Source organism: Capsicum annuum, chromosome 1 (assembly GCF_002878395.1).
Source record: "Capsicum annuum cultivar UCD-10X-F1 chromosome 1, UCD10Xv1.1, whole genome shotgun sequence".
Lineage (NCBI taxonomy): Eukaryota > Viridiplantae > Streptophyta > Magnoliopsida > Solanales > Solanaceae > Capsicum > Capsicum annuum.
This window is the reverse complement of record NC_061111.1, coordinates 238257090-238268745: the sequence shown is the minus strand read 5'-3', so window position 1 is coordinate 238268745 and position 11656 is coordinate 238257090.

The following is an 11656-nucleotide window of genomic DNA, read 5'->3' as shown; positions in this document are numbered from 1 at the left end:
GTTCCTTCGAATAGAGAAATAGAGTTTGGTATTGATTTACTTCCAGCCACTCGTCTAATATTTATTCCTCTGTATAGAATGGCTTTGGTTGAGTTGAGGGAACTCAAGAAGCGACTCAAGGATCTTCTGGATTAAGGGTTTATTCGTCCTAGTGTATCTCTGTATGGTACACCAGTATTTTTCATATGTAAGAAGAATGGTTCCCTTTAGATGTGCATCGACTACAGGTAGTTGAATAAGGTAACAATCAAGAATAAGTATCTTCTTCCAAGGGTTGATGCTTTGTTTGATCTGTTGCAAGGTGCCAAGTTATTTTCTAAGATAGATCTTTGATCTGGGTATCATCTACTTAATATTATGGAGGTGAATATCCCCCTAAGACGGCTTTTTATACTCGATACGGGCATTTTGAATTCTTGGTGATGTCATTTGGATTGACTAATGACCCGACGACATTTATGGATCTAATGAATAGATTTTTTTGGTAATATTTGGATCTCTTTATCATTATGTTTATTGATGACATTCTGGTTTATTCTAAGAGTGAGGTGGATTATGCTAATCACCTTCGTGTTATACTGCAGACCTTGAAAGAACAACAGTTGTATGCCAAGCTCTTTAAGTGTAAGTTTTGGTTAAACATTGTGACTTTCTTGGGTTATATTATTTCTAGTGAGGGGATAATGGTAGATCCACAAAAGGTGGTGGTGGTTAAAAGGTGGATTAAACCCATGACTCCAACCAACATCTGGAGCTTCTTGGGCTTAGCTGGGTCTTATAGACGGTTTGCAGAAAGCTTTTCATTGATAGTTGCTCCTTTGACTAAGTTGACTCAGAAGAAGGTCAAGTTTTCTTGGTCGAATGTTGTGAAGGGAGTTTTGGGAAGTTGAAAGACAAGCTAACTTTGACTCCAATTCTGACTTTACCAAAAGGTAATGATGGGTTTGTCGTTTATTGTGATGCATCTCGGGTAGGACTTAGTTGTGTTTTAATACAGCATGGGAAGGTGATTGCCTATTCTTCTAGGCAGTTGAAGGAGCATAAGAAGAATTATCCAACTCATGAATTGGAGCTCTTGGCAGTTGTGTTTGCTTTGAAAATATGACGGCATTATCTGTATGGTATTCACATGGACATCTTTTCTGATCATAAAAGTCTACAGTATGTGTTCACTTAAAAGAAGCTTAATCTCAAGCAGAAGAGATGACTTAAGCTTTTTAAGGACTATGATATAAGTCTTCACTATCACCCAGGTAAAGCTAACGTGGTTGCTGATGCTCTTAGTAGGTTGTCCATGGGGAGTTTGGCTTAAGGGGAGGAAGGAAAGTAGGAATTGGTGAAGGATATTTATTGTTTGTCAAATCTTAGAGTTTGTCTCTTGGACTTCGTGAATGGTAGTGTAAAGGTGCAAAAAGTGGTTCGATCGTATCTTGGTGCAGAGATCAAGGAGAAGTAAGTGTTAGACCCTGTCTTGGTGAAAATCAAGAGTGATATTGGTGGAAAAAGGTGATGGTGTTTGAGATCAATGTTGATAGTACTTTATGGTACCAAGGAAGGTTGTGTGTTCCTGAGTCGATGGTTTGTGACAAAGAGTTTTACCTGAGGCACATGAATCACGCTATGTTTTTCATTCCGGCTCGACAAAGATGTATCATGATTTCAAGGAGATTTATTGGTGGAGTAACATGAAGAGGGATGTGGCTAATTTTATGGCCAAATGGAAATTGGAGGTGATCAATATGGATTTTGTTATTGATTTTCCTTGGTCTCGGAACCAATTTGATTTGATTTGGGTCATCATGGATAGAATGACGAAGTCTGCTCACTTTTCTCTAATGAGGACTACCTTTTCGGTCGAGGACTATGCGAAATTGTATCTTTAGGAGATGGTGAAGCTTCATGGGGTACCTATTTTGATTATTTCTAATCATGGTATGTAGTTTACATCTCACTTCTGGCGGTCTTTCCAGAAAGGGTTGGGGACTAAGGTTAGTTTGAGTACTATTTTTCATCCGCAGATAGATGGGCAAGCAGAGAGGACTATTCAGACTTTGGAAGATATGCTTTGGGCGTCCGTAATTGATTATGGTAGCAATTGGGTTGAGCATCTACCTTTCGTAGAGTTTGCTTATAGCAATAGCTATCATTCTAGTATTGGTATGGCCCCTTTTAAGGAGTTGTATGGCAGGAGGTGTAGATCTCCCATTGGGTGGTTTGAGCTTGGTGAGGCAAATATTTTTGGTCCAGATTTGGTTTTTCAAGCTATGGAGAAGGTAAAGGTGATTAGGGATAGACTTAAGGTTGCCTAAAGTTGCCAAAAGTCCTATGCAGATGTGAGGAATAGGGACTTAGAGTTTGAGGTTGGAGATAAGGTCTTTCTAAAAGGTATCTCCTTTGAAGGGAGTGATGTGGTTTGGAAAAAAGGAGAAGCTCAGTCCTCAGTTCATTAGCCCTTTTGAGGTCTTATGGAGAGTTGGTAATGTTGCTTACAAATTAGAGTTTCCTGCTAATTTGGGTTTGGTTCATCTAGTATTTCATGTTTCCACGTTGAGGACGTGCATTGAAGAACCTTCTTCGATTGTTCCCTTAGAGGGATTGGGTATCTCGAATTCTCTATCTTATGAAAAGGTTTTGGTTGAGATATTGGATAGGTAGGTTCGTCGATTGTGCATCAAGGATATGGCCTTGGTTAAGGTTCTATGGTGGAACCAGAAGGTGGAAGAGGCTACTTGGGAAGCATAATAGGACATGAAGTCTAAGTATCCGCTCTTGCTTTCTACTCCTGGGATTCGTGCGGAAGGTATGTGTTCTTGAACACATATTTACTTTCTAAGTTTGTTAAAGGGAAAGGTAAAATCTCTTGCATCTTTGTTTTCTGTCTTAAAGGTAAGAGTAGAGACATCAAAAGGTTGGATTAATGTTTGATAATGCAAATGACTCGTGTTCGCATCAAACCTACCTTATCCGTCATTCAAGGATGAATTTTCTTAGTGGGGGAAACTATAACACCCTGGGTTTCTGGACTGTGGAAAATTTCCTGAAATTCTATTCTTTGGACCTAATATGACTCATGGTTACGAGTCGTATATTGGGGTACAGATGGTATGGACCTATTGTATGCTGACCAGTGTTAGTTAGTGGCATGGATTTTAGTTACTGGAATGGGTACGACTTGGTAGTACGAGTCGTATGGTTGGATACAGGTCGTTTGGGTTGGGTTTTCCTTCTCTTAACCTTAGACTTGGTAACTTAAGTTGGGTTTGAGTATGGGTGGCTCAACATAAGCCGTAAGTAAGGGTACGAATCGTACCAGGGACTCATATGGTGGACAGTGTCTAAATACTCCTTGGGTCTATTCTGCCAGGGGTATGGGTTGAGGATACTATGGATACAAATTGGTTTGGATAAGTTATACACTGGACAGTGTTGGGTCCAAGAGTCGAGGATTAGGATACAAGTGGTGGGTACCACTCATATCGAAGGGTATGACCAGTGAGAGGGAGTCGTACCCCTGTGACAGGATTTTTGTGCTACTTAAGTGGGGGTATTATGGACATGTACCCACTTAACCTAATAAGATCCCATAACTTTTGTAACGCCCCAAAACCTAGTCCCGAGAAATCACACGATGCTCAAGACTATGAGTAGCCTTAAGCTAACCCTGTCTACCTTCTACTAAGTCTTAATCTCATAAATAAGGTGATATACATAAAAGTCATACTGAATGCGGAAACTATCTAAAATAACTGAGAATAATCCGAGTGTATTGTCTGAAAATCAAATATTGTAATTCTGAATTAAATCTAGCAGTCTGACAAGCCTCTACTACTAATAGCTAGAGAGTCACTGGGACAAACCCCCAGCTAACTCGAACTGTCTGAAAAGAATACTAAATCATATAAACTGATAAGCTGCAAAATCTGAATGAGTAAGTTCCCAAACTATAAGGACTCACCAACTGTCGGATGTAGATGGAGATGCTCGAACTACTCACGCTGCTGACACTGAGCAACTGAACCTATATTATGAGACAATGTAGCACATAGACATATATGTGGATCAGTACTTTGAGGATGTACTGAGTATGTGGGGGTGATATGCATAAGTGAAATATCATCTCATCAGCATGATTTATAAAATAATGCATGCTAAATAAGAATGACTCACATAAGCTGGAATATCCAAAATACTGAAATCTGAAATCATGAATAGCAAATTCAAACTTTATAAATCTAGTGAGTCATAACATTTAGTTCTAAAAGTTGTACTTGTATTATTTCTTTAAATCATACTATCTAAGTGTAGAAAGGACTCACTCTTAAATCTAAAATTTAAAAGCAGAAATTTATAGCTGATATCTTTTTGTAAAGCATAATCTGAATAAAGTTATGATCCTTTACACTTAGTTTTCTAAAAGCTTTCTGTAAATCTTTTACTTTAACTAGTAGGGAAAAATACTTTATCTGAAGTTTATCTGTAAGGTTACAACTTTAGGAAGGTTCTTCTAACCGACAAAAATCATGTGAGCTAACATGGAGTCCAACGTCTTACCCACGTTGGGGAGAGCTGTTCTACCCTTGCTGTTGGAATAGAACCTTAACTTAAGTGATCACTGACTTAGCCCACTATGGGCGCTTAAAACCTACGGTGGCTCATAGTTCTGGGGCATGATACCTTGGAATCATACCCAACTCGGTGCTAAATACTACTCCCATACTTATCGCTCAGAACTCTAGAAAAATCCACCTTAAAATAGCACATTTTGTAATTAAAACCAATTGTGCTTCTTTTTCTTTAATCTCAAACTGTATAAACAATATGGATTCCTTATCTTAGCTTAGGATCAAACTATCAAAGCTTTACTGAAAATCTATGAATAAACTAATCATAGGATGCTTAAAGCATCATCTTTCTTGAAACATCAACATATAAACTTGGCATGTCAAAATATCGTAATATTCATGCTTAATAATGAAAATAATGATAATTCATCTAAAAATCTGTAAATTTCTGCAATCGGCATGCAAGTATGAAAATAGACATGCACTTCAACTTTTAAAACATTAGAAATCTCATAATCTTGTAATTGGCAATAATGGGTATGAACCTTAATTTAAAATTCATGTATATACATTCAAAATCATCTAAATTTGTAGTTAAAAACTAGTTTTGGGCACACGGATGAAAGAAGTATCCTTGTTCATAAATCCCACATACCTTAATAGATAATTATATGAAGAAACCTTGAATTTTGGATTCCTACTTGAGTTCTTGGAGATGAGTTCTTGATTATCTTATCTTGGAAATCCTCAATTTTAAGCTTTCTTAGAGAAACTATGGAGGATTTTGATTTCTTGGAGAAGAAGTTTTGGAGCTCTGGGGTTTTGCTTTGAGAGAGAATGGATGAATTTGGGCATAAAGTGCCTTGAATATGTTTAATCCTATGTTTAAGACGGATTCGGAGCCTTTTAATATTTAAACAGAACTGAAAAAGAAAAATTTTCTGAACTGGCAGGCCACCGCGATGCGCCACTATCGCGGTGGCTCACTGGAAATAGGACAATTGGGAACTTAGACCTCTTTGCGATGCGCCACCATCGGGTGCCCCTTGGGAATGATATTTTCGCCATTGGCGTGACACGCTGCTATTGGGTTGGGCTACTGGATTTTGACGATTGCAATTTTGGCATCCACCGCGACGCGGTGAGTGCCCAGGTGGGACACTGCTTTACTAAAATCGCCATAACTTCTCAACTGGGTATCGAAATTAGGCAAATTTGGTATAATTGAAAAGCTTATATAATTTCCCACACAATGAAAGGTCTAAATCTGGAAAATTCTATATGAAATAAATATTATTCATTTTGCAAGCTATCCCTTAACATTCTAGGAATGAATTTAAGCTAGAAAAAATATGGGATATTACAACTTTCAACCTACTCAGGAGGTTATTTAACCTATTATTCTATTCATTAACACTTAGAAACTCTAATCAAAACACTCTATAATTCTCTCAAGAGCTTTTGGGCAAAAGAAGCTAGGGTTTCAACTAAGGGATTGATTTGGGGGTCTTGTTGGTGATTTATTTCCATCTACTTTGTCAATTAAGGAATGGTCTCTTTCCTCATTGTTATTTCTAACTAAAGGCATGGTTTTATGTAATGTTTTCATGGTTTCATTATTGTATGATTTTGTTTTTCAAATATGATTTGGGGATTGTGATTATAAATGATTGGTAATGGTTTCCCATGGTTTTAATTATGCTTTTATATGCATTAATGGTGGTTTTGGATACTTGGTTGCATGAGAAAGTTTAATGATAATTAGAATTGGTTTTAGTTATGTTATGCCCCCAAGGTGTTTGACAAAATACTTATGAGAATGTTTTCATTGCATTAATTTATTTTTAATGGAACTCCTGCTTGTTTTAACTTAGTAACGGAACTCAAATAGTTTAAAGGTCTTCGAAAGTTTAAAGTCTAAATGGTAATGCCTGTGGAGTACATGGGAATCCTCCAAGTGGTTTAATATGGTAAATGAAAGGGTACATGGGAATCCCGTAATCCATAAATGGTTCGCTATGGACAGCACTTGCAAGTTATAGTCGGTATGATGGTACCACTACTAATGGCCTTGGTTAATACATGGATAATGTTTTGATTCATTGGAAATGGTTTTAATTGGGCTTAAAGGGGAAGGTATAGCAACCTTGGAAGGTAGAGGTCCCAGGCGGACCAAAACTGGAAAATCATATTTGTCGATGTGAGGTTTGGTCTTAATGACTGTGTGGATGATGTCACACTCTATATTGGGTAATGTAGTAGTCATCCTAGGTTATTTTCTCCAATCGTGCGGCTTCACGCACTGGGGCCCTTTCAATAGGTGGAGCTGAACCCACATAGCTCGTTGGTGGTTTAGTAGGGCAAATCTACACAACCTAGGTAAAGGTTTTAAAGTTCATACTAAACCCGGTTCCCCTTCTCGGCATGGTTATATATATATGTATGGTTGTGTGCATATGGTTTATTTTCTTGGTTTTATCAAAGAAAATTATTTTATCCTTATCCTGAGCTCATGCTAGCGTTCACTCGCTAACCTATCTTCGGGTGGCTATATACCCACGCTATGCAGGAACCGGCCATTTCACTCCTCTTATTTAGCATTCAAACTTCGATATCAGTATTTGGATGAAGTGGTGAGATTTTATCTTTTTGAAAGGCTCTATTTCATGTTATGGATATTCCTACACACTTTGACTATATTTTGGATATTAGTTTTGGCTATGGTTAGGGGCATGTCCCAACTGAATTTTATTACTCTTTTGGTTAGAGAATTTATGGTACTACTATGGATTAGTATGAGTGGGATCGGTATGGGTGTTAGCCTTAGTTTTGGCATTGGTATTGGTGCTGATATCATTGGATATGATTCTCACTATTCCATCATATTTTATTTTGGGATTAACTATATTACATTTTGGTACTTCTTCAGTTATTGCCTGGTTTATGTCCCTTGGTTTTGGTTTGGTTTGGTATAGTTAGACGTTTGGTATAGGACAGTTGGACTCATTTGGGCCGGTCACGGTCTTGACCTTATTCCAGAATCCTGTCTTGAAAAATAAGGTTATCTTGTTAAATGTTCAGAATTCAACCGACTCAAGATACGCGTAGGCTGGTTAGGTTGGGTAACAGGGGATGGTCTGCAGTCCTGGTTGGTCTTGAGATTCCCATTACGACAAGGCCCTGGTCTGGGTCGTGTCAAAAATCTACATGAAACAACTTGTAGGTTTTGTTGTTAAAGGTCAAGAAAAAAAGATTTGTAAATTAAACAGATCTATAGATGGCTTAAAGCAGTCTTCAAGGCAGTGGTACCTAAGATATTATAAGGAAGCCATTTAATTTAATTTCACTATGACTGATGAAGACCATTATATATATGTGAAGAAGTCCAATGGAATGTTTGGGATTTTTTCCAATACATGGATGCTATTTTATTAGCCAAAAATAGTTTGGAGTATGTGAAAACTTTTAAATCATGGCTTTCAAAGTCATTTGGCATGAAAGATATAGGTGAAGCAGAATATATATTGGGTGTAAAAATTGAAAGAGATCATTCCAAGAAAATTTTGAGTCCTTCTCAAGAAACATACATAAAGAAAAATTTGAAACACTTTTGAATGGATAGTTGCAAATCCATGAATACTCCTATAGCAAGAGGTAAAACTTTAAGCCTTGAAATGTGTTCAAAGACTAAAAAAGAAAGACATGTCTCGAGTTTCATATTCTGGTGCAGTTGGAAGATTGATGTACGCTATGATATGTACTTGCCCAGACATTTGTTATGTCGTAGATCTAATTAGTAGGTATGAATCCAATACTGGAAGAGATCATCGGAAAGCAATGAAGATAATTTTTTGATACCTGAAGGGATCTGCAAATTATTCACTATGCTATTGTGGATCTGATTTATTCATAAGAGGTTATACAGATATTGATTTGACTGGTGATCGGTATGATAGAAAATCAACCTTCATTTATGCTTTCTTACTAAATGGTGGTGCTATTTCTCAGAAAAGTAAGAAACAAACTTACACAACTCTTTAAGTCATGGAATTTGAATTTGTGGCGTCTGCATCTGTAGTACAAGAAGTTGTTTCATTAAAGAGATTCTTTGAGCGCTTGAATATTGCCAAGAATTTTAAGGGTGCCACAAATTTATATTGTGACAGTCAAGTGGCTATCGCATATACGAAGGATCCTAAATATCACAGCAAGATCAAACACATTGACATTAAGTATAACTTCATGAGAGACATAGTAGCAAGTAGAGAAATAAATATAGAATACATTCCTACAGGAGAAATGATAGTTGATTCCTTTACGAAGGCTATATCTAGAGACTTGTTTGAGAAACATGTTATGTCTCTAGGTATACTTATGATATGATTATATTTCTATATTGTAAAATAACTTGATTTTTATCAATATAAGACTCTTGAATTTATTCCCATATCTCGTGTGCATGTGATTATGTGTTTTATTAATAAAGTGTGACAAACAAATCATGAGATTGACTCTTTAACATGAGCAATCACCTCTTACATTGAGGAACGTGAAGAGATGAGTTCCACCAATAGATTATATCTTGTTTGGTAAAGCCAGATGTGAGTTTCTCTAAAAAGATGAATTTAAGGATTATTAAAAAAAAAACTCAGGTTAGACATTTAGAGGTGTGTAGACCAAGATATGTACAATGTTAAATGACTAAAAGAATAAGATACATGCACCAATATATGGTGAGAACATCATAGCATGTATTTCATACCACTTGTGCTAAGTGATCTATGGATTAATGGAAGAATGAATCCCTGCTTCTTCATTGTGTGAGACCATAAAAGTTATATTAACTTTTCATTGGAATATTTTTTAACCTTTGACTGTTTCTTGAAGTTTCAATCATTGTTGCTACTTTAGCATGTTACTATAGTGTAACGCCCCAAAAACGGGTCCCGGAGCGTCACACGGTGCTTGAGGCTACAGTAGCCCCAAGCTAACCCTTTGAGCCATTTTCATTCAGTTCAACACAAATCAACGGGGTTTCCATAAATAACCCTCAATTATCAACAGAGTAATCATCATCCAAGAATAAAAGAATTTCAAAAAGATAACAAAATACGACTTATTAGTCAACTCCCAACATTTATACTAGTCTGACAAGCCTCTAAGAAAATCAATAAAACCAGCGAGCCATTGAGACATGCCCCAACTAACTCATACTCAGTTATCAAATGTAAATAATTCTGTGAAACCAACATCAGACATCACGTCCTCGGAACATGAGGACTCACCACAACAGAGGATGTAGAACATCATGCCCGAAGAATCACTGTCGAACCTGGAACTAAGCACCTGAACCTACATTTCGAGAAAATACAGCCCACATCCGAAGATGTGGGTCAGTACCATGGAAAGGAACCGAGTATATAGGGGTGTATGCAGTTGTATAAATATCATCATCATAAATATTTATAAGAAATATGCAGGATGTATGAAAGACTCACATAGCCCAAAGAAAATCATCATAATCATGAGAGGATGAAATAAGTATAATAACACATGTGAGTCATCATATAATTTGTCAATCACTTTCAGTTCATCAAGAATATCAATTCTCATAATATAAATATCATTTAAATCTTTCGAAAGAATAACTTTCACAATTCCACTTTCAAATCACTTCACCGTTCACCATAGACACAAGGAAACACACACACACTGGGAGATCCTATAACCGCCATAAACCATGTGAACTATATGGAGTCCAACGTACAACCCACGTTGAGGAGAGCCGTCCTATCCTTGCCATCGGAGTAGGACTATCGATATCAAATCCACACAAACTAGTGATCACTATATCAATCAGCCTCAGGCTCACTCCTACGGGGGCACGTAGTTCTAGGGAAGTAAGGTCGCTTTATACCTCCCACTCTGTGCTAAATATTTCTCCCGGACTTAGCTCAATTTCAAAGACAATCCACAACAAAATAATTTCAGTAATATATAAATATACATCGGGAGCCATCATGCTTTCCATCTATCAAAATCAACCACGTTGTGGATTTCTTTCACACTCGAGTTCAAAACAACTCCATTAAGATCAAAAGGTCAAATCATTCAAAATATCTCAAATATTCAACATCAACGTGCTTATAACACACACTTTCTAAAAAAACACAATTTCCAATGGGGATTCACGACCCAAATATCAAAATCATGATAAACATCGTTCAAGATTCATGTTTTATATCACCACACATGTAAATTCATCTTCCAAAATCATAAACATCAAGATTTCATAATCATCATCATAAGATATGGGTTCATGCTTCAAATTCATAAAAAATCAAATAAAAATCATGCCTTTATAAAGAAAATTACTTTTAGGCACAAGAACGAAAGAGAGTTCTTGTTGAAAAATTTCACATACCTTGAATGATGAACTTTAGATCGATACTCATTTTTGAGATGTTAATTGTGCCTTTGAATGATGGTTCTTGGAGTTCTTGAACTAGAAACTTGGAATCTTAAATAAATTTGCAGAATTAATGGCGAACTTTGGAGGTTCTTGAAGTTGGATGTAGGAGCTTAGGGTTTTATTTTTGAGGGAATTTGATGAAACATAACATATAATACTTCTAATAGGCTTTAATATAGGGTTTGAACGAATTTTGGGTGAGGGGGAATGACCAAAACGCCCCTAAAAATCAAATAATTCTTGAATTTGTCCTTTGGTGGACTGTTTTGATAGTCTGAAGTATATCAACCATAACGTTTTACTCCGATATCCAAATTGGATGAAACCAATTTTATTACAAATAGGACTCTCATATCTTTATGTTGATATATAGTATCTCACCTAGATCATTGTGTACGAGGAGTTATGGTCATTTAAAATTGACCTAAAAAATCACTTTTGATAGGCTGAAGTAGATCGACCATAACTTTTTGCTTCAATAGACAAATTGGATGAAACTAATTTCATCAGAAAGAGGACTCGTTGAGCTTTCCGTTGATATATAGTAGATCACCCAGATCATTATGTACAAAGAGTTATGATTATTTAAAGTTGGAGAAAAAATACGCCAGGCCTCAGTACT